The sequence below is a fragment of the Phyllostomus discolor genome, chromosome 4 (assembly GCF_004126475.2).
Source record: "Phyllostomus discolor isolate MPI-MPIP mPhyDis1 chromosome 4, mPhyDis1.pri.v3, whole genome shotgun sequence".
NCBI classification, from domain to species: domain Eukaryota; kingdom Metazoa; phylum Chordata; class Mammalia; order Chiroptera; family Phyllostomidae; genus Phyllostomus; species Phyllostomus discolor.
The window spans coordinates 199,818,965-199,846,787 of NC_040906.2; the positions used below are offsets into that span (position 1 = coordinate 199,818,965).

General features: G+C 39.8%; 1 protein-coding gene and 2 long non-coding RNA genes across 14 annotated transcripts in view; 2 read left to right on the forward strand and 1 right to left on the reverse strand.

The window, feature by feature from the left end:
* Positions 1-26,847, forward strand: LOC118500374. Its single transcript, XR_004902942.1, has 5 exons — positions 1-194; positions 6,929-6,935; positions 17,524-17,536; positions 26,535-26,542; positions 26,837-26,847. It is a non-coding gene; the product is annotated as an uncharacterized LOC118500374 (long non-coding RNA).
* SYNE1 (spectrin repeat containing nuclear envelope protein 1) overlaps positions 1-27,823 on the reverse strand; it is a 433,377-nt gene that overhangs the window by 341,512 nt on the left and 64,042 nt on the right. The gene's annotated exons all lie outside the window — the stretch shown is intronic.
* Positions 8,581-15,779, forward strand: LOC118500376. The gene is made up of 3 exons (XR_004902944.1): positions 8,581-9,672; positions 14,637-14,641; positions 15,768-15,779. It is a non-coding gene; the product is annotated as an uncharacterized LOC118500376 (long non-coding RNA).

A 27,823-nucleotide genomic window follows, 5' to 3' on the forward strand; every position in this document is an offset into this window, starting at 1 on the left:
AATGGAAAGGGAAAAAAAACCTGGTGTAGCAATACTTATTTCTGACAAAATAGACTTTGAAACAAAGCTGTCGTAAGAGGCAAAAAAGGACATTACATAATGGTAAAGGGACCAATCCAACAAGAGGAGGTAACCCTAGTAAGCATTTATGCACCCAAAATAAGAGCACCTAAATATATAAAGAAAATCTTGATGTATGTAAAGGGGGTGATTTATAGTAAAACAGTTGTAGGAGGGGATTTTAACACCCCATTGACATCAATGGATAGATTTTCCAAACCAAAAAAAATCAACAAGGAAACAGCTGCTTTAAATGTCACACTACACAAGATCTACTTAAATGATATTTACAGAGCATTTCATCCCAAAGCAGCAGAATATACCATCTTTTCAAGTGCACATAAAACATCCCCTAGGATAGACCACATTTTAAGATACAAAACAAGACAATGAATTTAAGAAAATTGAAAACATATCAAGTGTCTTCTCTGACCAAAATGTTATGAAACTAGAAATCAATTTCAAGAAAAATACTGAAAACACACAAAGACATGGAGGTTAAATAACATATTACTAAACTATGAATGGGTAGACAATGAAATAAAGGAATAAATCAAGTTACCCTGAGACAAATGAAAATGAACACAGAACAACACAAAAGTTACAGGACACACTGAAAGCAGTCCAAAGAGGGAAATTCATAGCATTATAGGCCTTCCTCAATAAGCAAGAAAAATCTCAAATAAAAAATTTAACTTTATATCTAATGGTAGTAGAACATATCAACCAAGAAAAAAAAAAAAAACCAAACCCAAAGTAAACAGATGGAAGGAAATAATACAGATTAGGGTGGAAATAAAGGTAAAGATTAAAGACATACAAAAGTTCAGTGAAACCAAGAGCTGATTCTTTGAAAAGATAAACAAGAGAGACAACATTTAACTAGACTCAAAAAGAAAAGAAGAGAGAGGGCTTAAATAAATACAATCAGAAATGAAAGAGGAGAAGTAACAATTGACACCACAGAAATAACAAAGGATTATGAGAAAATTTATGAAAAACTATATGCCAAAAAAAACTGGACAACCTAGATGAAATAGATAAATTACTAGAAACATACAGTCTTCCAAAACTGAATCAGGAAAATCAGAAAATTGAAATAGACCAATTACAACTAATTAAATCAAAGCAATAATAAAAAAAAAAAGCAGTAAATGTCCTGGATTAGATGGCTTCACAAGTGAATTTTATCAGACACTCAAAGAACATCTATCCTTCTCGAACTATTCCAAAAATATTCAAGAAGAGGAAAGACTTCCAAGCTCATTTTATGAGACCATCATTATTCTAATTGCCAAACCAGATAAAGACACTACAGAGAAAGAAAATTATGGGCTAGTAGCCATGATGGACATAGATGCAAAAATCCCCAACAAAATATTAGCAAACCAGATCCAACAATACATTAAAAATGTCACACACCATGATCAAGTGGAATTTATTCTGGGATCAAGGTTGATACAATATCTGCATATCAATACACGTGCTACACAACATATATAAAATAAAGAATAAAATCACATGATTATATCAAAAGATGCAAAAAAAGCATTTGATAAATTCCAGCACTTATTTATGATAAAAACTCTCAGCAAAGAAGGAATAGAGGAAACATACATCAACATAATAAAGGCCATATATGACAAACCCACCGCCAGGATCATGCTCAATGGGCAAAAACTATAAGCATTTCCCTTATGATCAGGAACAAGAAAAAGATGTCTGCTTTCACCACTCTTATTCAAGAGAGTGCTAAAAGTTAGGCCACTGCAATCACATAAGAAAAAGAAATAAGAGGCATCCAAGTTGTAAATATAAAAGTAAAACTGTCATTATTTGCTGGTGATATATTACCATATATAGAAAATCATAAACACTCCATCAAAAAATTCCTAGAACTGATAAATGAATTCAGTAAAGTAGCAAGATACAAAATTACTATTTAGAAATCAGTGGCATTTTTATACACCAATAATGAACCATCAGAAAAGAAAACTAAGAAAACAATACCATTTTCATTTGCAACAACAACAAAAAATAAAGTATTTCGGAATAAACTTAATGAAGGAGATAAAAGACCTATACTCAGAAAATTATAAGATACTGAGGAAAAAAATGAGAAAGATACAAATAAATGGAAGCGTATATTGTGTTCATAAATAGAAAACATTAACATCATTAAAATGTTCATACTACCCAAAGCAATTTATAGATTTAACTTAGACCTAATCAAAATACCAATGGTACATTTCACAGAACTAGAAAAAATATCCAAAAATGTATATAGAACCACAAAAGACTCTGAATATTCTCAGCAGTCTTGAGAAAGGAGAACGAAATTGGAGGTATCACTCTACCTGATACCAAACTATACTACAAGGCCATAGTAATCAAAACATCATGGTACTGGGATAAAAACAGACATACAGATCAAAGAAACACAATAGAGATTCCAGAATAAAATCCATGACTTCATGCTTAGTTAATATCTCAAATCTGTGTTTCCAGAGCTGAGTGCTCCTGGGCTTTGGCTCAGAACATCTGCCTGCCAACGAGAACGTAAGCTCAATGAGGACAGTGACTTTGTTCTCATTGCCTACAAATGTGACAAATATGGTTGAATGGAGGAAATCAATAATAACAACTCTAATTTGGACAAATTTTAGATATATCCATAAAATGTAAACAGTGCCAGTATTTTAAGCATGTGCTTTTATTTTAACTGTCAAGTACGTATCCAAAACAAACCAGTATGAAATAGGCAACACTCCTGTATATCTCCATGTATAGATCACATGATTATTTTAATTAGTTATTATACATAATTTTTACTGTGTGTGTATTAACTTATTTAATTCCTATAACAAATATACAACTAGGAAGTATAATAATGCCCATTTTACAAATAAGAAAACAAAGGCACACAGTTAAGCATTTTTACCAAAGTCACCCAGTGCCAGAGCCAAGTTCTAGACTCCACGTGTCCTCTTGCTATACCACTACACTGCTGTCCAAAGGTAGCACAGAAATTACTGTATCAGTTATATCAGATAATAAAATCATAGTTAAATCAGTTTGACTTTGAAATTAAAATCTTTAGGTTCTATAAATAAGGTCATGTGGCAACAGAATGATCTTAACTAACCAAACTAGAGTTGATGACCTTCAGAACGTCATCTGTAACACATAAAATCTAATCACAAGTCTAAAATAGCCAATAGATGTAGTGACAATGTTTGTGAAATTTTAAACTTAGTTTGAGGTATATACTATTTTATAACTATCATAAGATGTCAATGGTTTTAAAATCTTAAAATTCACTAGCAAAATGTTAGTGTGTAGATTCATAAATTAAGGTATAGAATCTACTGATAATATATTATTTCCTGATTTTAAATCAGTATACTCTTACCACTACCACCTTTAACAGAATGCGACTGCCATTGTAACAGTTCCATCTGTTGGTAAATCTCTGAGTTTATATTTAGACTTTAGCTAAAAGGTCTCCTTTTAGAAAGTTTAAATTATGATTTGGGTAGCATTTTTGTATGTATCTAAATGTCAAATTCTCTTCATGTTTCCTTTTATATTATGGATGAAAAATCAGATTTTACTGGATCCTAACAATCTTCTTTTTATATCATCAGACACGGCCAGCTGAATTCTAAGGAAAGATTTTCTGATTTTACTTACTCTTTTCACAACAGGATAATTCCTAAAACTCATGTCAGTCAGTAAATCCTCACTTTTGGTATAAAAATCTGAATAATTTAGTCCAGAATTTGGTAATTGAACCTGATACCAACAGCATAAAATGCTTACATTGTGGGAATAATATGCACTATGCAATAAATGTCTACAACAGTGCCTAAAAATCTGTTATGAATAATAGCACTACTTTATAATGCTGTTGATGAAGAACTGACCTAATGGTTTTGATGCAGGTTCATAATTTCTCCTTGTGCAGTTGTATTTAAAGAAACATTATTTAAATGTATTTAATAGTTAATCTTAAAAATTTTCCTAATTTCAGCTTTTCAGAACAAAATGATGTAGTCTTACCAAATGTTCATATATGTGCATGACTAATAATTCTGCTAAAATTATAAAAACTGTAATTCATCCAGATATTTTCCTCAGCATGTATGTTAGTCCTAGACACAGTAAAGTTTGCTTATATTCCACAAGAAAACTCAGTTTTCTAGTTCTAAGAATCACAGAGAACATGAAATTGATCCCATCCTTAGGTTTTATTCTCTAAGTTTGTCAATGCAACCTAAGAGTCACCTAGTTCTTAAGCCAGTCACCTGAAGGTCATCCTTGGCTTTTTACTCATCCTCATCACCCACCCTAACAATAAGGGATTGCTGTCAATTTTACTTCTTGAATATGTCATCCTGCACCAAGATCAGCTTCGTTAAGACACCACCATCTTTTGGATGCCCATTCATTTCTAGATCAGATGGCAGGGACCAAGTCTGACTTATCTATCACTGTGTTATTTATCACTATGTTAGTCACCCCTGCAGAGTTAATGCTTCATGAAGAAATGAATGGAGGAATCTACTAAGGAAGTACTGGAAGCTAAGAAACAGGCCCTGCCCTAAGGAGATGGTAATACGATGGAAGAGACAGGTATATTTATATTGCTATACACCATAGCTCAAAGCAATGTGCCAGCTATGGTAATAAAGGAACACAGAAAGTGCTGTGGGAAAATAAATACAGGAACAAGTAATTCTCCTATAAGGTAGTGAAATGGGCTAGGAGGCCTGGAGAAGCTGCAGGAGGAGGTGCCGTGACATTGAACATCAGCAGATAATTGGCTGGAAGAGAACCCTAGGAAAGAGAGACAGTTATTTTGTAAAGGATGGCATGTTTTGGTTGGATTATAAGTGAAGGTTTAAGAAGGGACTGAAGGCGAGTCTAGAAAATAGTCAAGAACCAGATTATTAAAACCTCCGACTAACATACCAAAGAGGTCTCTATCTCATAGTCAATGGGGAAGCCTCGGTGGTTTTGGACAGGACAAAGGCATGCTCATAGAAGACCTGAGACACACAAATACAGACTCTGATGGCAGTGAGGAGGTTTACTAGAAGGGAGAGGAGGCTGGGAGCTGGGAGAACATTTGGGAGCACACCGCCGGAACACATGTTAAAGGTGGTGGGTTCTATCCCAGGACAGCCCCGACAGGGGCCAGATGCATTCGACAGCTGCAAGGGAACCTCTCTGAAGAGAACTCCAAAGGCAGTGGAGAGACGGGAGCTATGGGTGCTTTCTACATTTTTATCCTGGGTACCTAAATGATGATGCCACTAGCCAAGAAAGAAAGAAAAAAAGAATAGAACTAGCAGGCTCGAGAGAGAAGATTATGAGAATTTGAGCCCATTGTAAAAGGCACCATGAGAAGTCTGGATGAGATGACAGCCTCAGCACTGAGAAGAGGAGGCGCTTGGGAAGCCAGGTCAGGAGGGGGCCATTCTCAGATGGGAACCTTAAAAGGCTCTGATTTAAGGACAGGTGCTGGTCCAGGTGAGTATACAGGACAGATGCAGCTCACACTCCCTCCCTCTCCTGTAATTGAATCTGGATTCTTTCCTAAAGGTCAGCCCCATATATACATGTTGGGGGAAGAGGCGGCACTAGTTATGAAAGTTCTCCAGCTCCCTTGAGGCTTTCATCGCTGGTTCTGCCTCAGAGCTCAGGAGCTGGAGGCTGCTGGGCCTTGAGTGATGTCCATATAGGAAGGTTATTGCAGGCACATGGCCCTGGATTACTGTTGTTATAAGAAATAGACCCCAGTGCCCTGGCTGGCATAGCTCAGTGGATTGAGTGCAGGCTGTGAACCAAAGTGTCGCAGGTTTGATTCCCAGTCAGGGCACATGCCTGGGTTGCAGGCCACGGCCCCTAGCAACCGCACATTGATGTTTTTCTCTCTCTCTCTCTTTCTCCCTCCCTTCCCTCTCTAAAAAGAAATAAATAAAATCTTTTAAAAAAAGACTAAAAAAAAAGAAATAGACCCCAAATATCCCTTTAAATATCCAGTAAATATCCCTTTCTAGAAACGAGTAGAAGATAAAGGGAGCTGGCTGTGAGATTCCATTTCTGCGTTTCTTTACTGTGTTTCTAAATTTCTTCAGTATTTGGACATTTCAGGACGAGGTCATGACACATACAGAAACGAAGCCCAGCTTAAAAACTGTGATGATCTTTGACCATCAAGAAACTGTCACACCTAATTATAGGCAACAGTGTTCCTCCCGATGAGTCATAACTGACAGCGGCGTGCTGATTTCACACAACTGTGGTTGGCCCCGTGGGACTGACTCACAGGCCTGGAAGAGCTGAGGTAGAAGGGGGCCTGGGTTGTCTGGGGCCTTTGCAACCAGTCATTAAAAATTTGCTGCCCAGAAACATGTTGTGGTGTTTTCATTTTACCATATATGATAAGTTTATCATATGTAATCACATGTAATATGTCATGTAAAACTAAAAAAGAATCCTATGATGATTAGCTTTTAGAAATCATTACTAAGTTTAAAAAATGTTTAAATATGGGCCAATAAGTACCCTTTTAACAGATGGTATTTTCAAAAATGCTAACAGTAATTGAAATGAACATATTTTAATATATTTAACAAATTCGCCCTGGCTGGCGTAGCTCAGTGGATTGAGCGTGGGCTGCGAACCAAAGTGTCGCAGGTTCAATCCCCAGTCAGGGTAGATGCCTGTGTTGCAGGCCATGACCCCCAGCAACCGCACATTGATGTTTCTCTCTCTCTCTTTCTCCCTCCCTTCCCTCTCTAAAAATAAATAAATTTTTTTAAAAAGTTAAAAAATTCCTCTATCAGAATTTATTTCTGAGGGATATAGTATTTCACACACAGGCATCCACATACATGTGGTGTGTGTTTATCAGAATCATAAACAATCATGAAGAACAAAATACTGAACTCAAGGTCACCTTGAATATAGAAAAGTCCAGAAAAAGAGCTGTTTGAATAATTAGATACAGTTGTTGAGTCTGAAATTACCATGTCTGACAATAAAATATTAGAGTATCATGTATTGGTACATTCATATTTTTTATTAATACATTCAGTTTGCAATAGGTTACGATGAACTTTTGGGGGTCTTTACAGATTATTATTATACACTTTAGGCACTTTAATGACAGTGATGGCTTAAAGAAAAGTCTTATGCACTTCAATTATCTGAAAATGTAAATGTTAATTTACTCAAATCGTACATTTACAGTCATATTGTTCCTACCTGTACCTAGTAACGTAAGATTTTTTTGTCATTTGTGATGTGGATGGATTTATCTCAATAAAAAAGTTGGAAGAAATTTAAAAACACAGAGACTGAATTTTTTGACACAACGAAATGATGTGGCTACAAAGGAAAAAAACCACAACACAAATATGCCACAGTCAGATGACCTAAGTCTAATAACTTGTTTTGGGATCAGACGTATCTGATCCAATTATACATCTAAAATTACTAAATTCCACTGCTAATTTTGTTATACATAAGTAAGGTCTAAGGTCTAAGGTATATTATGTTGAATATTTCAACATAATGAAATAATTAGTTCAACATAATGAAAGAAACAGCTTATCATTACCCAGTGTTTAGCTTTTCAAATTAAACCTATACATGAAAACACATTTTCCACATCAGGCTGTGGCTGATGGTAAAATAGGCCCGCAGACCCCTCACATCCTGGTCAGCACACCCACTGCCATACCACTTTGCTGCTTCTCCTACCAGAATGTAGTGGATTTCCCCATCCTGCAAGCCTGGGCCAACTTAGAGACGTGCTTTGATAAATAATGTGGCTAAAGGGATTGATTATATGTGAACACCGAGGCTGGGCCTTGACAGGCCTTGGGGTTCCACTTTGGTTCTCTGAGCTTTGCCCCAGGACCAGCACACAGGGAGGCTGGTCTGGCGTCCTGGACGAAGGAAGTCCCTTGGAGGAGGACTGACCCCACGGGCACCCATGTAGGGGAAAGCCGTGCTGTGCATCCTGCTGGATGCAGCTCCCAAAATGAGCCCAGGCATAGCCAGCAAACAAAACATTCACCCACCCAGGGAAACATGAGAAATCATAGCATATTGTTGCTTTAAGCCACCAAGTTTTGGGGGGTGGTTTCGCAAGGGCTGAGTGAAACAGAAATTGCTACTGAGAGTGTAATGCTGCTTGAACAAAAGTCTAAAATGTGTGGTGTTGGCTTTGGAACCTGGTGAAGAAGGATGCTGGAGGGCACCAAGAGCTGCTCGTGGAGGCTGAATGAACACTGAAGGAACAGCTCTAGGAGGCTGGAGCTAGAACCATGCATATTTTGTGTATTATATAGTCTATCATCTGCAGTAACTTGAACCTGTGCATCTGGCTAGAGAGATTTCCCAGCAGAAAACTGCAAGTGTCAACTGGCTTCTTCTAAGGTACTAGAAGGGCAAGAGGTAAACCAGAGAGGAAACTTTTTAATTTGTGAGCAGAAGTAAGAGGAAACATGAAGCCTGTATTGTAGTGGACTGGGAAATATTATGGTTTGTCATTGGCAGTCTCTCCTGAAAAAAGATCTGCAGAGGAAAAAATAAACTCAAGGTAACAGTAAGTCAAGGATGCAACTGTTAAGATGCATTGTTAAGAACTCAGAAAGATTTAAGATAGTGCCTCATTGACCCTCTCAACTAGACAAACCGGTATCTGACAATCTTGAGAGCATTGACCACAGCAGCTTCACATGTGGTCCAAAGTTTGTTTGAAACTTTGGGTTTGGGAGACACAGAATGCACTCCAAGCAGGTTTTTACGAAGCCAATGAATTTGTTAAGCAAAAACACCACCGGCTTGCGCTAAGGGACTGGTCATTTCAAAGTCAGAAGAGGACTTGGGAACCAGACATTTTTGTGGCTAGAGAGAAGGCTAAGAAAACTATTAGCCATAAACATGAGCCACTTCTTATCAGAAAGACAGGGACTGTCCCTGGTCCTTAAATTAAAAGAACTAGTTGCATGTGCCAGGCTGGATTTCAGAATGACTTTGGACTATGATGACTAGCTCCTTTCCATTCTTTCTGTTTTTGGACGGAAGCATCTACTGACATGGCTATTCATTGCCTGTCTCCTCATTGCATGTTGGATAAATAGAGAGAAGTAACCTCTCTTTTAAGTTTACAAGTCTGGAGATTGAGAGAAATTACACCTGAGAAGCCTTATTTGTACCTGAGCCAGATGCAGACCACATGATACTAAACTTGGAGCTTGATGTCATAATTGGATGAGACATTCGATGTCTTGAGAGAGGATGCATGTGTTTTGATGTAGAAAAAATATAAATAATGGTGACCAAAAGACAAATTTCAAATTATGACCACAAAATTATCTAGTTCCCATAAGCATCTTCCTTCACAATGTGGCTTTGCCCTTCCTTCCATCAAAGAATAGAGCTGATTTTCCTCTCCCCTTGAATCTGATCTTATATTGCACTTGCTTTGATCAATAATGTAACAAAAACAACTTTCTGTCATCTGATTCTAGGCCTTTAGAAACCTTGCAGCTTCTTTTTTTAGATGTCCTAAATCACTGTCCTAAAACCACCGTGAAAGGAAAGCAAAACAAAAGTTTGCAAGAAAAAGAATGGAAATGTCCAACCCAATAGCCAGAACCACCTCAGACCTTCTGTTTCAGCTAATCTGAGGACGAACTCAACCGAGGGGAAGCCAGTCAACTGAGACTTGTCTTAGGCTTCAAGGTTGATGCATCTATTACTTTTTCCCCCTATACTCCCATATATACCTGATTACAAATTCCATCTGAGAAGAAAACATTTTCACCATCCAGGTATCCCTAGAGACTTACCCACAGCCCAGCACATCATCTTATGTATGTGTCCTTAGAAAATCATCCATATTGCACTTGAACAAACCACCCAACCCACAGATCATGAGAAATAACATATTGTGATTGTTTTAAGCCACAAAGTTTTAGAGTGGTTGTTACACAGTAAAGGCTAGCTAAACAAAGGCATTTACTTGTGTCATACACACACACACACACACACACACACACTTTTGATGTCTTGGTCCTCCTTCTCCTCCCTCTTCACTCTGTCTTCTAAACAGAAGGATTCCAGGCATGCTTGTTTAGGTCCATCTCCTCCTGGACCTTTGATGTTCTTATCAAATGAATAATGGAGAAAAATGGCAAGAAACAAGGGCATCCAAAGTTATTCCCCACACAACCCAGCATAGATTAATGGGAGATGACAGAGAAGAAAGGAGAAAAGAAAGTCAAGAGCTACTAGAGGAGTGAACTTGAGGGAAAAAATGAGCAAACAGAACCTTTAGGGAGTTCTGCCCATGCTAAGTGCTCCAATCAGTGCTTTGATTTTTTTCCAAGAAATGTTAGTAAAGACATGTTGCTTTTAAGGTTTTTAGAATTGGAGTTATATTTCTTTTGTATGGTAAAACCAATCACTAAATTACATTTGCATCTCCCTTAAAATCTAAGACATAGGGAATGAGAATAATATAATTATCTCAGTTCCTATGCTGGTGTTTCTCAACCTCACACTAATTGACATTTTGGGTAGGATAGTTCTTGTTGTGAGAAGTTGTCCTGTGTATTAGAGGATGTTTAGTAGCATCCTTGGCCACTACCTATTCAATGTCAATAGCGCCCCACTTTCTCTGCTGCCTCAAGTTGTGATGTCAAAAATGTCTCCAGATATTGCCAAATTTCTACTGGGGAAGGATTAGCCCTGTTTAGAATTCCTGGCCTAAACTATGCCCTTGGTGTCTATTTTTAACAATGGGAATAAACTGGTATAAACATTTGAAACATTTATGTGTTTCAACTGAATATTATTGTCCAAGTTACTTTTCCAAAAAGTTGTTGTCATACTGGGTTATTCCCACAGATTATGTATTTATTTAGGTGAAAATCTTTACCTGGATATATATCTATTTCAGAAGTGCCAAAACACAGTAAGTCTGTGACTTTTGCTGGAAGATTATATAGAAATTACAGAACTTTTCCAGTCTGAATGAAATATCCTATGATGTCTGAGATGCTCTATCATTCAAATCTGGAAAGTTTGGTTTACGTGGAGGGAGTAGGTGGGAGGAGAGAGGGTGTGGATATCCTGATATTGTGCTTGGTTTATTTTACTATCTAAACCTTTAAAAATTTTGTTCAGAACTTTGAAAAACAAAACAAGAAATAGCTGATCAGCTTCAGTTGTTAGTTAGTTAGAAATTATCGTTAGTTAGAAATGAGGGAGCCATTCCTTATGGCCTTATGACAAGGAAAAGCACATGCCCGTCAGCCAAATATTTTTAGAAACTAAATCTTGTAAGAATTTGAATATATTTGGTTGGAAGGCAGTTAAATATCGCTGGCTTTCTAAGGACACATAGATTAGACAATGTGCCAGGTGGTGACTCTGACAGCAGGTTACTCTATAAAAACAACAGCAGGGGTGATGCGGACCTTGGCTCATGGGGTCCTCGACATTGTGGGTGAGATATGAGAAATTCACATGGACTACCAAGTCCTGTGGAGGAAAAGGGGCGGTGCGGCTTCTCTCTCAAGAGGAGAAAAAACCTTGGAGCACCTTGGCTACTCTCTCTAGGGGAGAGCGCCTGGACTCTTGCCTTGACAAGCTTTTATTGCTTTTCTGTGCACATTCATGATGGTCCTTATTTACTATTCACAGGCTTTCTTTAGATAGTTACCTTTTATAGAAACAAAGGAGAGGATGCCACTAATCACATCACAGAAGAAAGATATTTGCAAATGCAAAGGGAAACATGGTTGAACTGGTTGCACTCATCTTTGGAAAGTTTAGCACAGATTTTAGGAAGTTACTTTAAAGATATGCAGTAAATGCTTGCTGCCTCAGTTCAGGGTGAGGGAGTTTTAGCAAAAAGCAAGTCTCAAAGTGGCCTAGGCACATTGCAGGCCTGATTCCTCATAGGAGAACCTATCCATGGGCCTGGGTCCTATGCATCTCCAAGTGGGAGCTGGGCCCACGCCACGCAGAATGGTCTCCTATAGAGGGGAAATGCTTTCTTTCAATGAGGAGTTTTAATTAGGTATGGATGGGGGTATGGAAGAGGGAGTAACAGATGTATCAGACTTGGTTCCTTAAATAGCCATCAACTTCATAAAATTTTAATAAAATAATTTTTGGTGGGCAACAATGAGAACTGAGAAGAGATTGTTTATAATCTCTTTTCCCCACTTACTGTTACAATTCACACTTTTCTCGACAGAAATATTAGTGTCTGTGGTTACAAACTGCTGATTAAAGATGACATAATATGTGGCATATTCACCATATAGTCCTAAAATTCAAAAGGTTCTGAATTTGAAAACGAAGCTGGGCCCTCAGACTTTTGCATAAAGAACTGTGTATACAATACAGAAGCGCAGTGGTAAAGGTGTGTCCTACAGAAGAGTGATGACCATAATGAAGAGAAAAGAAGCAATAAGTATAACGAGCAATGGAAACAGCAGAGTTCGTTGTGGCAGTCCATTCCAGTGGCAGCTTCTGCAACATCTTCTAGTTCTAAATAAAGATGATCGATTTAAATAGTTTTGACAGAAGTTTTTTCGCTCTCACTTTTTTCCTTCCTCTAGTTGTGGTTATAAACATTGCAAAAGAAAATAAGCATGTAGTGAATTAATGAAAATACCTATCTATGTCTGCATAACACTTGAATTCATGTTTCCATGTATACCTCTCACTGGGTTCAGGTTGCAAAAGTAGCGTGGCCAAATAGACAGAGGACGTATCATTAGCCTGGTTGTCAATAAGGAAATTGAATATTGTGGGGGTTAAGAAATATGTCAGAAATCTAGGAACTGGAATAAAGGCTAGAGACTTACAGAACCATGGCCCAAATTTAGCAAGCCTGACTCTTATTCTGATCTAATTTCCACCCGACGTATTTGCTGATTATTTGATTCACTGATTTAATCAAGGCCATTGTGCCTCCGAGGTCCGCCAGCACCCCACTCTGACCAGCTGGGGGTGCAAGCTGAGAGGATAGCTGTGGATCCTCACAGTCCAGTAGGGAGGGCAGGAATCAAAAAAAAAAGTAGAGTACAGCCCAAATTCTGAACATGTGCTGCAAATAAAGAACAAATAGCAGCATCAAATAAATGAGTGAATTAAAAAAAGAGCACAGTTATGAAATGAAAGGCAAAGTGAACAAGCAGAAAATGAGAGCCAACCCTTATATTCACTAGAAGAGCAGCTAGGAGAATTCGCTGCTTCTACGCAGAAGATTTCTCCTGATTAGATGCAAAGGCAAATGGTTATTAGATATAAATGATCTCCTTGGTAAAGCATTATTTAGAATCAGAGAACACAGAAGCTTTATGAAAAGCTTCAGCTAGCGATGCACAAACTTGCCACATGCAGTGCCCTGTTGTAACAAGGGGCATTTCTCCTGGTTGTGCAAGAAAGCTACCACAACTTTGCAAGGTTTTCCTGTTGTGAGCGCTCAGCAATACCAGCGCAGCAGAAGGAAGGCAGGTGTTGAAAAATGTCCTGAGATACCATCTTCATGCCGCCACTTTATAAACATGAAATTTTCCTTAACACTAGTCTTTTAATCAGTCAAAACACAGTGTTTTATTTTGGATAGGGCAGACAAGAACAAGTAGCTGATGTTACTTGTTAATATATTCTATATCCAATTTTTAGTGTAGACTTCTAAAAAACATGTAATTCTCCCAATAAAGAGAACTTTTCCCCAGGTAGTGCCTTCAAAATTCAGGGTTTTTGTGCTATTTTGTTTTTTTCATTCAATCACTGCCCTTTGTCTTAAACAGGTTAAAGATCACAATCATATTTTGGGATTTTGTATTTTATTTCTTATTCTCACCCTCTAATCAAAACTTTTTCTCTCTATTATTTTTCTCAATATACCAACGGAAATAAAATAACTGGACATAATTTTACTTTTCTATTTTATAGTGCATGTCCTCTTAGGAAGATGTAAAAAGAGCTACAGCTTTAACACTGAAATTCCTAAACGGACATGGAGATGAAATGATAAAAAAGAAATCAAAAGAATAAATCTGAAAAAGAAGGTCCAATCACAGGGTTGGAGAAGCACATGCTGGAAATCTCCATGGCAGACACACGCCACCCCAGTATATAACGTTCAATTAGCCACGAAAGAAAGCTGCGCTCAGTGCTCAGCCGCGCACAGAGCGCCAGATGGTGCTGCAGCTTCCATTGCGTCAGGCCTGGGGCGAGGGGGTTGTGTGTGACACCAGTGACCTTCCTCGTAAAGAAAGATACACTGAACCACAGAACCTATTAGCCTGGTGCCGGCTGCAGGGACTTCCACATGAGAAAGCAGCTGGTGAGTGCCACACAGGGACTGCCTGGGGGTCAGCCCAAAACCATGGGCTCAGGCTTCTTTGTAGGGTGACCTTAAGTTTATTTTTTAATAATAATAACTGTGGCTGATTTAGAACTACTCACGGGGCAGTCATAATTTTGCATACATTAGTACACACATTATCTGATTTCAACTGTGCAAGAGCCTGTGAGGAAATATCTCTTCCCACTCCCCACCCCCAATTTTACACGTAAGGAAACTGGGGCTGTCAAGGCTACTCGACTTGTCTAGGGTGACAAAGCGTGGCACTGAGTTGCAGCACATGGCTCTGGAGTTCTCCAAAGCCTGTGCCTTCATGCAGCCCTCACACCCAAATTGCCCACTGGGCTCTCTAGAATACTTGTATAGATATCATCTGACCTTAACCAAACTCTGGAGACAGCCAACACTGACACGATCCCCAATCACTGATAAGACCACTGGGTTTCAAAAATCAAGTGTCTCAGCAAGCAAGTGCCAAAGCCCAATCAAGTCCTTCTGACCCCCTGCACCACACCATGTGAGCAGCTACTTGGCTAGAATCCAGTCAACAAGGAAAGAACCTCCAGGCTATCCCCTAAGTTCCACTGTCTTCCTGAGCTACCAGCTCTGAGGACTTCTCCCAGTTGTCCATCCTCTTCTATCCTCATTCTCAGCCCGCCTCAGCCTTGCTCCGCCACCCTCCCCAGAGCAGGAAACAGGCTCCAACCAGACGTGCATGAACAATGGCTCACACACAAATGCACAGAATAAGTTTCGTTTCCACGTCTCCATATTTGCGTCTGCCTCGGTATCATCGTGTATCACAGGTCAGGCTAACAGGGACCAACTTTAGAAGGAATGTTGTCAGTAAGAGGAACTGGGGGATGTGCTCTTAGCAACAATTGTGAGGGAAGCAGGATGGGGCAGAGAGAGAGATGCTGAACTGGGAGCCGATTATGTCTCTGAAGCCGGGCTGGTCTTTGGGGGATGTCCTAAATCGAGGCAAAAGCCAGAACTTTGTACCCAGGGATCAGCCGCTCACTGGCAGGGGCTGTCCCGGGGAGCAGGCAGAACGAGGAGCAGGAAGATCCCTTGGGCTGAGAGTGCTCGCTGGGGAGGCTGTCGGCTGTGAGCCTTGAGCAGGCAGCACTCTGGGCAGCTGGGGAATGGGAGCCCCAGAACTGAAGGGCGGGGCCTGGGCTGCACCCCACAGCACATGCTACACCAGCCACAGTGTTAACTACTGGTCTGAGAGTGGAGTCCCTTCAAACAGCAAAAACAGCAGCTCCTGTCTCTTTCCTGCCACAGGGAGGGAATCTGATCTCTGCTCCCTTGTCTGTTGCACACCAAAGGCAAACCCCTCCCCACCACGAGATGCTCTCTTCTCTGTTTATTTACCAGTGAGCACTGTTTCCAAGGCCCGCTGTTGCACTTTTCTGCGGACTGGATCAGAAGTGCGGCAGCAAGGAAGAAGGTGCAAAAACAGGGTAAGGAAGGCCCTCACCTTTTGTGAGGTAGCCAAATACTTGGAGTCTCCATACCGTCTCCGACTTCTTCCTCCCTGGCAGTTTGAATAGTTTCCCGCTAACTCATTTGCTTTCTCAATCCAAGCGACCAAGCCTGGCTCTGCCTTTCTGCCCTGTGAGCCTGCTGACCTGCGGCACCTCTGGCAGACCCCTCCGAGCAGAGGACTCGGGCAGCCCTTCCCGTGGTCCTGCCCTCCGCCTGGCCTCCATGGAACCATCACCCTGGCTGACGCTTTCCCCTGCATCGATGCAGGTCTTCCAGCTCTTACGTATCGTGGGCCAGGAGCTAACACAGATGAGAAAGAGGAGTTGCCAGTATCGGCACACAGGCAGGGCCCGAGCCCAGAACAGGTGTTCTTTCATCAGCAGCGTTCTAAGAGAATGTTTTCATTGGAATGTTTTGGGGGTGTCACGCAACCTCTCCCAGTTTTCCGCAGACCCGTTACTCGCTGTTTGCTTAAACCAGCTGTTTCTGAAATCACCCGTTTCAGACATATAGAAAAAAGGAAGACTTGACTTGATTCCACATATGCACAATGGACAGTGAGCTGGGAAGAGATATGATGAGAAATCTTAAGAAGGAGTAATAAGCACGTAGCTCAGTGGATGGAGCGCGGGCTGGGAACCAAAATGTCCCAGGTTCGATTCCCAGCCAGGGTACATTCCTGGATTGCAGGCCATAACTCCCAGCAACCGCACATTGATGTTTCTTTCTCTCTCTCTCCCCCTCCCTTCCCTCTCTAAAAATAAATAAAATAAAATATTAAAAAAAAGGAGTAATAAGCAGAATAAAGACTCTCCAAATTTAAAAAGACACTAATGTTTTGACATAGTTATTTTAATCATATCATAATATACCATATCACATTAATTTTGGTTGTTTTATGATGATTTTAATTATATCCTGAAGGAATGTAGAAGAGGTTTTCTGTTCTTTTTCTCCATCCCACCTCCCAGCATTTTAAATTAGTATAGATGTAAGCACATTGTTCCAAGTGAATTATTTCAAGGAAACTCAGAACCATCAGAACTAAATAAAAATTACTTATACCGATGACAAGATATAAATGAAATACACGTAGTTTGAGAAATGTATACAAATATGTAAGATTTTGGTGTTTTTATATATAAGCAAACACTACATTCCAAATTTTAACCAGCCATAAGAATGCATGGCACTTACGTAAAACTCTGGAAACCACCAGCCTATATTAAGAGCAAGCTTGTTATCAGTATATTACTGTATCTACATCTATTTCCTAGCAAGAAAAACGACTCCGCTACCTAATTATGGTTTAGGGCTCATCACTGAAAAAGAAATTGTTTTGATGCCAGAAGGAAACTAGAGTGCATCTGGTTACCCTCCTCTGCCTGAACACAGTGGTGAAGAGGTGGAATGCTGAGTTGTCCTCACATTTTATAAGATGTTTGAAAACAATACAATTAAAGGTAAGATGCATTAATTGCATTATATTCACATAAAGATATAAAATAAGTCAATGTGCTTAAAATTTGAGTTTAAAAACATTAATACTGCAAAAGAAAGGAAAATGAAGTCATTCACAGACTATGACCAATTTTTGATCTGAGATTCAGGCTTCAAGAGTAGTTTTGTTCATTAATTTGAGGAAGATATTCAACTCTGTCCTAAGTGGCAAACATTTTAGGCGCTGATGTCTTAAGTTTTAGAAACCATTTCTTTAAAATACCTAAATGCCAATCATTTAAATTCTGTGTTAAAATGTGGATTTTATCTTATTTTAGCATCCCTAGTAAATTTTCGCTACTCAAGCTTTCACTATAAATATCTGTCTCAGGTTGTCCAAAATCCCGAGCATAAATCAGTACTATTCATTTCACTTCCATAGGTCTTAGGTTCAGATAAAATAAAAAAAATAAACTCAGAGTTATTTTAGAATCTACATAATCCCAATTTTGTTACACCCAAGCTTCAGACTGGAATTATATTAGAAGAAAAAGCACACACACACACACACACACACACACACACACACACACGGAGACAATAACAAGAGTACCTTTTATCACACCAGGAGTCTTGAAGTTTGCCTTTCTCATATCCTGCCTATTATAGTGCATTTTGGAAGTTGTCCTAGTTCAAGGATCGAAACCAAACAGTGCCTTCACCGAGGGAACTCCCCACTCCCCTAGCAGCATTCTCCTTAAAGGACCCCCCCCCCCCCCCCCCCCCCCCCCCCCCCGCAGCAACCCCTCTGTGGGAGCAGACTGCTCTTCCCTCACTCTTCAGCCGTGCCCCCTGCGCCCCGGCAGACGCACTGCCCTCGGTGCCAGCGTTTCCGCAAAGACGGGTTTCACATCGATTCATGAAAAGTGCTTCAGGTGCCTTTTCAGGGAAAAGAAACAACAACAGCTTCTTCCATTAATAGTTAGGAATTCAAGTGTTCTTTCTCTGTTAAAAATCTTAATAACTTTTCAGGGCTTATTTGTGGTTGAAAAAAATTATTCGAATTATTAAAAGTCCCACATTAGAACCTTAGATACATAAGGAAAGTTTTAATTTTAGAATTGGGGAGAAAGATTGAATGAATCCTTTGTAGACCAATATTCCAAAGACATTTAAATTTCTCATATTTATTATACCTGCACAAGGTATAACCTTGTTCATTTCTAATTTGTCATTTTTTTTTATATTTTATTTATTTATTTTTAGAGAGAGGGGAAGGGAGGGAGAAAGAGAGGGAGAGGAACATTAATGTGTGGTTGCCTCTCACATGGCCCCCACTGGGGACCTGGCCCACAACCCAGGCGTGTGCCCTGACTGGGAATTGAACCAGTGACCCTTTGGTTTGCAGGCCAGTGCTCAATGCACTGAGCCACACCAGCCAGGGCTCTAATTTGTTATTTGAACTTGCTAGAATTTTTTCCAAACATCTGATACTGTGAAACACATGATAAGCATTATAATAATCACAATATAAAATACCAATTACAGCAAGCTGACAAGGGAATTACAAGGCTTTAAAAAATATATACAAACAATATTAGAGTGGCTTTTACCTTATGTAAGTGCATAAAATATCAGTTAAAGGAAAAAGCCATACAAAAGACCAACAAATATAAGTGCAAGAATCCACAAAGAGTATTTTAAAATTTCATGTTATTCTTTCTAGGACAATTTAAGACTAGATCCCCAGGTAGGAAATCTTGACAGATGTGTGGTTCTCTCCAAGCTAGCAAAAAGTAATCTCTTGACCAGGGATTTCAAGACAAAGCAGAAATGAGCTGTAGCCATACTTACCATGCCCACTGAAAGGATCCCACAACAAAATTTATTAAGGGGGCTGAATGTTTGTTATGATATAAAATGTGTTGATCCTCAAAAATTTGTTTCTAAAGAGTGTTACCTAGTACCAGGACTTGTAGAGAAAAACAAAACCCTGCTGTTCAGTGGAGGCGGAAATGGAATAATCAATGTCCCCAGGGGTGAATCTGGGGCCGTGGGAGCGCAGCAGAGCTGACGCGGCACCCCAACCTCAGCATCCACGGCGAGGCCTGGAGAAGGAGACTCGGCCATGTCGTGCCTCAGTTGACCCATCTGTAAAGTGGAGATGCAAGTAACACCGCCCCACAGAGTCACTACGAAGATTAAATCCGATGTTTTACATAAATATTTGTCCAAAGCTTATCCCATTGCACTCACTGATTGATAAGTGTTAGTTATTGTGACACATGGCAGGTAACAAATAATTTGGGTTAGGCGAAAGGAACAGACCATTGCTATCTTTTATTTTACTCCTAGAATACGCATTTAACATGGACAGGAAAGCTAAGAAGTTTCCATAATCCAGGAGAAACCTGGAATCTATTTACATGGTTCGTTTTGCCTCCACCTGCTTCTGAGCACTAAGAATCAGGCTTCGTCTGACATTTAACACATTTAGCACATATTTACTGAGAAAATCTGAGCCAGTGTGTTTCATTTACCTTGATGTGTTTAGGGCTAGCAATGAAGTTAATAAATTATTGCTAGCCATTAGCCCTGGCTGGCGTAGCTCAGTGGATTGAGCGTGGGCTGCGAACCAAAGTGTCGCAGGTTCGATTCCCAGTCAGGGTACATGCCTGGGTTGCAGGCCATGACCCTCAGCAACCGCACATTGATGTTTCTCTCTCTCTCTCTCCCCTTCCCTTCCCTCTCTAAAAATAAATAAATAAATAAAATCTTAAAAATAAATAAATAAATTATTGCTAGCCATTGAATGGATGAATGAATGAATGAATGAATGATCGGGAATAAAGTAATCCTACACTAATGTCTACTACTGGCCATAAGGGTTCAGCTTTCAGTATGGCACACGCAGCAATAAACAGCCAGGGAAAACTGTTAACTTACTAGCACCATTGAGTATTTATCAACACAGTTTTTTTTCAAGTTTTTTATCCTGTTATTAATATGCTCCTCCCCACCAAGTACCAATACATTCAACATTGAATCTTCAACCTTATTATTCTTGAAATTCTCACTTGTATTCACTCAGGACCCAGGAATAAACCAAAGATTGCTAAACTTTATATCACTTAAAATCTCCATGTATTCAGACACTTCCTGAAAAAAAATTTAAATAAATAGGTAGGATACGTTATTTTTTCAAATTTCTCATTTAAGCCTTATTCCCATTTGGTTAGCAGCTATCCAATTCTAAGGGCAAGGAAATGTGGGGATGAAAAGTTAGATTAAAGAGGGTTTGTCAGACTAAGTTTCTTAATTGGCCTTAAGAAGATATATTGCACACAAATTATGGGCAAGGCACTTACGAGGTATATTGATGATTTTGGGGGGTGGGGCAAGGTGAGCAAGGAGAAAAGAGGAAGAGGATAGGATGCAAAACCAAACCTCTTTGTAAACTCAGTCTTTACATTGTTTTTCCCCTCCAACAATATATTCGTGTATGTGTGTGTGTGTGTGTGTGTGTGTGTAAGAAACATCAGGAGAATATTGCAGTTTCATTCTATCACTCTGTGGAGCAGGCATGTGGAAACCCTAAGTGAAGCATCTCAGCCCATGGTGACAAAGAAAGAAAGGCGGGCGAGGAAAGACACAGGCAAGGCAAAGACGCTGATTGGTTCAAGAACAACACGTTCTCTGCTCTCAAGCTAGAGCAAGCCGCCAGCATGACCTTCCCTTTTATTTTCAGTTTTCACTGTCAAGGTCAATATTGTTTCTTTTCAGGAAGAAACAATATCAACTTGGAGGGGAAAAAAAATCCCAGTGAAAAAATAGCAACAAGAAAGAAATATCGCAGGAAGGAGGTACAAGGGACACAGGAAGATACAAGAGCAGAAAAATATGGATTAGAGGCAGTTTCAGTTCAACCCACCACCTTTCAAATTATATTAAAAGCATGGTTAAAACGGCATTTTGGCAGTCCCTCTCAAATTCACGGCACGCTAGGATAAGGCTGAGTGGTGCTGTCGAGCGTGGGTGCCAAGTGGACATGAGGCAGGAAGAGAAACCACAGGCTCACTTTCAGCAAGGGATCTTTAGAAGATTATCCATATGGAGCTTGGCCTGACTCAATATATTAATTTCACAAACCACTACAGTTATGCGAGTGACTCTTGTCATTTCAAGATATAACCTCAGTGGTAAAAAAGCAATCCACAAAAGCTTAGATTTTTGTGGCACTGTGAAAATATCCTTTGGTTTCTACGTATTATATTAAACCTTAACCAAATCATGCCAACTTTTTAATAATGAAAGCATTTTCTTTGCTCACAACAATGTAAAATTGTACATTCTTTTGTTTTTTTAATCTATGCAACTCCATTTTTAATAGCAAAAATCCTTATCAGTGCGTTGTTCTCTATGCCCAGAGTGAAGTGTATGTAAATAGAGTATTCAGATGTTTGTGCTGAATTCTTTATCTCCATTCTTACCATGGACTTCTTCCACCATTGCCTGAAGCAAAGGCTATAGAGAAACGTAAAAGAATATTGTTTTCTCCCATCAGGATACCTTCAGTCTAAAACTGGGAACTTGTTAGAAATTTAAATTCCCCAGCCCCACCCCACACGTACTGAGTCAGAGCAGCAACCTGCTTTAAGGAGATTCCCGAGGTGACTTTTACACAGAGTCAAGCATGAACATCACCGCCGGCATCACAGGCTGAAGACAGCTCTGGTGACGTAGTGGGGTGGTGGGAAACGGAGTGGGAAATGGCAGGGCTTTAAGGTCCAGCTCCACCACCCCGGGCTAATCTCCCCATCTTCCAGTTTTTTTTTTTCTCTGTAAAACAGAGATAATGATGGCAATGGCCTCATAAGGTTAATGGGAGGATAACAGGAATTAATATCTGAAAAGCACATAAAACAGTGCTTAGTATACGGTTTAGCACTGTTGTGAACTAAAAATACAAACTAGGTAAAAATCAGATGAAAGAAGCAATTTGATATCTGAGCCAAGTCCTGAAACTGTGCAGAAATGCCAGGTCTTTAATATGACCTTTCCTTCTTTCTTTCCTTTCCATTCAAACTGGCCTCATCCGCCACCCTGACTCACCTGCCTCCTTCTCCCTTGCAGGATCACTCCCTGAATCATTAAGCCCCCAGGCTGTGATCAGCATCAAATTATTTTAGGAACAAAATCTCAGGTCTGTTGATCACAGAGACAGAGTTTCAGTCAAACTAGAGATAACATTTACACTTCGGTAGTGTTTTAGCTCCAGACCCAGGAATGTTGGAAACCAGATAGAGCTGACATCATGACCTGATTCAAAAATCAACTAATCCCCACCCCCCAGGCATTGACCAATCAGTAGAGACCACGACCCTGACCATAACCCTCACCCCCTTAGTCACCATGGTAAATGATTTTCCTCTGTAAGATCCACCCTTGAGAAGCTAACAAAGAGCCAGAGAGCATTAGCTCACCCGTGACTGCGGGCCTGGGTCACTTCCTGAAAATAAACACTTGCTTTCTTTGCTGCAAACTTTTATTCAGGTCTTACTGTGCTTTGAGGCTTGCAGGCAGATGAACCCCTTTCGTCCAAAAACAGTCCTTTCCCTTCCCCCAGCATTCCAACCAAAGTAATGAGTCTCTCTATGTTCATCCCTCCTGAGACTCGGCGTTTGATGGAATCCCTCTGTACTGGGCGAGCCAGTGCTCACCTTGTTGGCCATCTCCATACCGCTGTGGGTCAAAATTTGGTTTTTGTTCTTTTTGGTGACTTAGGTGACAAAGGAGAGATTTCTCCATGGCAGAGAGAATATCAGCATTTTATTTTCTTAAATAATTTAAAATAGGAAGAGTTATGTGTGACTCAGCTTGCGTTAAATTGTCTTTTGCTTACTTGCTATTTACAATTAACTTGTTTATAATGGATTTTTTTTAAAAAGTCAGTGCTAGTTTGTGCATCATCACATTCTCACAATGCCTTTGCAAAGTGATGATCGTGTTTGTAGGTATAATGACAAAACTCTTTCCAGTCACTTCCTGATAAAGTGGAGACGGGGAATCTTCAAAACCACAATCTTGGACTGGCCTTAAGCACTTGAGAGGCCAGTAGAAATCAATATTTCTAAAAATAAAATGTCTCTGTCTTTGAGAACATTCCTCAAGGTGTCTGGGTGATATTGTCATTACATAATATTTAGCAGTTTCCTATAAGAAGTATGACAACCAAGGTAATTTTTACTACAATTTACATAGATTGAAATTTCTACAAAGTAATGTATGTTTATATTTTTGCCAATTGTCGATTAATTACTTCAGTTCTCTTGCTACCCTAGGTAAAGGCACGGTCCATTAATTTCATGTATTTAAAATACACACAAATCTACTTAGCTGTTAAAACTATTTGCTTCAGTAGTAGATGTCTTCTTGTAAAATTACTCATTTCATATGTCTTACTGGAGAAGTTAAGGCAATAAACCAAATAAAAGGATTCAAAATAATAGAATTCTAGAATTCGATCACTTGGTATGGGGTAGGAAGCAGTTTGAGCCTGTGGCCAGCATGATGTCACAAAACCCACTGGCCCCAGAAAGTCAGAAATAATGCTCATCACCGTTAGATACCCCCAGACTCTCTCTTCTACAGTTGGAAAGATTGGCTAGAGAAAAAGTCTTTCCCTAGGGGTGACCCACTTTCTGTTAGGGGATGAAGAGTCACTTAAAAGGGGGAGAGAGCAGAGGTAAACAGAATTAATGTAATGCCCAAAACTATACAATGGAAGTGGTTCCATGAATTTTGCTCATTGGTGTTCTGTGTTAAATAGCTGATACAGTGTTGGTGAGTTTCCCTGGTAAGGCAGCCAGCGTGAAGCACAACTCGGCCACACATTCTAGAGCAGGGAGCTGCCTGCGGTTCGGTTCCTGGAATAACATTTCAGGAATGTAAATACCTACCAGGAGGGGCAGGCCTTTTTCATTCACACCTCATTCTCAATTGCTCTAATTAGACAACACCTTGCTGAATAAAGAGAAAGAAATGCTTTTCTGAGAATGAGGCTCTCAGAGGTGGTTTAGGTCCCTATGGAGAGAAGCTAGAGAGAAAGGATGACAAAGTAGGTTGGATCCCATTTCCCACGATGCTCCTTCTCTTTAGATGGCCCCAAATCATCCTTCTCCAATTTTAAGTGTGGGAATAAATGTTCAAGAAGCTTTCAGAAAACCTGTCCTCAAACAATGCTGAACACGTAACCTTGAGACTTACATAAATTACAGCTTCTCTGCCTGGATTTGCTGAGATTTTTCTATAGAAGTCTGTCACCCTGGCACTCTAATACATAGGTTCAAGAATCAAGTCAATCACTTAAAAAAATGTGATTAAGATTACCAAACAAATTGTGATAATAGCGCCTGCTTATCCTAAAATAACATTTATCCTAAAAGGTAAAATTCTGTGACTGAGAAGCGGAACAGGTTCGTTTTCAAATAATGCTGAAGTTCTGTTCCACGTGTTGGAACTATAGAATATATTTTAACTTAAAAAAAAAAAAAACATTAGAGATGTTTATTCAGGCTCTGAGTCATCTCTTTACCAGTCAGTTACAAAGACCCAGGCGTGCAGGAATCTCCTGCTTCCAGCCTGTGAAAGGGGACACCCACACCAGTTTGTAGTTACAATGTGAGCCTCAAAATAGGAGAATAATGAAGAAGGTGTACCATGTTGATGTATAGCTGTATAAATATGCCTATATAGATATATTTGCCGGTGACAGACAGGGGTCTAAGGCTTAGAAGTCTGCTTTGGACACACTTCCCATGCAATCCTTATGCAAACTGAAGTTTAAAACCCAGTGCTTTAGATTCTTAAAATATTTGTATGATAATGTAATTATGTTGATTGCTGATAACGTTTCAGAGAGCAGTGAGACTGCATTTCAATACAGTTCAGCAATCACCTGAAATGTCTTTCTATTTTTAGAGTGTGTTGTGGTGGGGATAAGCACAATCCTTGGATTCAGAATGACCTAAGTTCACCACCACTTACCAGCTGTGTGACCTTGAGCAAGTTTCTCATCCTACCTGCGCATCAGTTTCCTTAGGTCCACAGGGGGAGACGAGTAACAGCTACCCCACAGGGATGCTTCGGAATTCCTTGGGCCATCTGTGTGCAACACAGCAAGCGCAGTGCCCGGAACGTTACAGGCACTAAATCTGTGATCACTTTTAGGATTATTACCTTCCATCTTAGCAACATGATGGGAGCAGAGCATCTTTAAAACAGTCCGTTTAAACAAACTTTCCCTTATAATTCTTGCAGCATTAGCAGCGGTGTTCTGGGAAACAACTATTGCACAACGTGCCAAGTGAGAAGCAAGCGGACCTTGACTAATCGGCAAGCGTGCCCGTGCTTGTCTTTCTGGTAGCCACTCAGTCAGCTGTTAAATTGTTCCTGCTGTGGTTTCTTTTCTTTTCTCTTTTTTTTCATATGCACCAACCCATCTTTGTTTACTCAAGTTAAACCTAATCTGCATTAGCTGTTTGCTTCATGCAGCTACTGGTATGTATTCACATTCGATAGCTTGAGGATATATCCAAAATAAATAAAAATTGTTAGACACAAACTGATTCTCAAGCATGCACAGTGGGCCTAACGTGGCAGCCCCACAGCTCCTAGGTGCTGTGTGGGAATAACTGACTAGTGGGTGTCTGGGGAGAAGTACCAGCACACACGGCGGGGTTGATCTTTGGGTCCTGCTGTGCACACTTCACAACATTCTCATATACAGTGTGTATTTGTTGGTTTGTTTGTTTGTTTCAGTAAATCTGTTCCCAAGAGTACATTATTCAATGTTCTTGATGGCTGACTAATCCTTGGCAAACTGGCGTGTTCACTTAGAGCACGTAGTAGGGCTCACTTGGAAAAGCAAACACCAGAAGCAAACAGTCCTCAGGACAAGCCCCGCATCTTTACTCCCTGCCTTTCCCTTTCCCGTCTACACTGCAATGTGACGCAGTGTTTGCGTGGGTGTGGGTGTGTATGTGTGTATCTGTGTACGTGTGTATCCGTGTGTGTCTGAGTGTTTGTAAAGTGCCATCTTTTCCATTAAATATACAAATCTACATAGCAGAAACAGTTCTTTTTGATCATGGGACACAAAACAATGGAAAATTATTTCCTTTATTAACTTCATGAACCCTAAAATTTCATATTCTTCAATTACAATATTCTGACTCTGATTTCAGGTTTCCTGCTTTGAGAGTTTATGGCTGGTTAACCCTGTGAAGTCTACAGACTTGCTTTCCTGCTAACTTTCATAACTAAGAATTTTCACTGCTACTCTAAACATGTTTCTCCTACGAATTCATCTAAATTATAGTTTATATTACTGTCACTTCTCTGTTATTTCATTAATATTTTTAACAGTAGGAGTCACATTTTATTCCTAGCTTATCCACTTAAAAATCTATTAAATCTCTGAAAACATTAATTTAATATTCTAATTTATTCCAGAAGACATTTGACTGCATCTGTCTAGAGTAAAAATTGCAAATCTACAAACAGAATGATATTTTACCTGCTGCTTCCCACTAAATAGGATCCATAGGTTTAATTGAGGAACATAGAGATGTTTCATGTTTTAAAAATCATGTTGTGGAGGATTGCATGACTGAAAAAACAACAACACAACACTCTGGTCCTACATACTCTTCCGGAACCTTGCCACTACTCCATTAAGAGGTACAGATTATTCTCCCCCCTGTTGAAACTTGGGACTGCTGTGACAGTGAGACGCATCAGAAGTGATGCCATGTGACTTTAGAAGCTGGGTCTCAAAGGGAGAAAGGCTCCTGCCTTACTTACTCTCCTGGGTCTCTTCACCTTGGACCTCAGCTACTATGTTTAGAGGACGACGGGGCCTCATGGACAAGCCACATGCAGGTCTTCCAGGCAAAGTCTTAGCCCAGAGCCAGGAGCAGCAGGTGTGGTCAGAGAGCTTTGAAATGATTCCAACCCCCGGCATCCAAGTCTTCTGGCTGAAGACCCAGACATTGCGGAACGCATGTAAGCAGCCCTTCCTGGGGCCGGTCCAAACCCCTAATCCACAAAACATGTAAGGATAACATAAGTGGCTGCTTTCTGTGATGATGTTTTTGTAGTTTGCTACAGAGCCACGGATAACTAGAACATGTGTACTTCTACTTGAGCATGCGCACAAAGGCTATCCAGCACTTAACATGGGGCATTCTCAACACCTATGATGTTGCTTTTCTCTTGGCTTTTTAAACAATTTACTTTCTCCATTTACCAGTTTTTTTTTAAAGCTTGGTCAATCTTAATGAAATCTACCATTGCAGAGCTAGCCACAGTGAAAGCATTTAAAAATTTTTCTCAGGAGGCCTCAGGAACCACTGA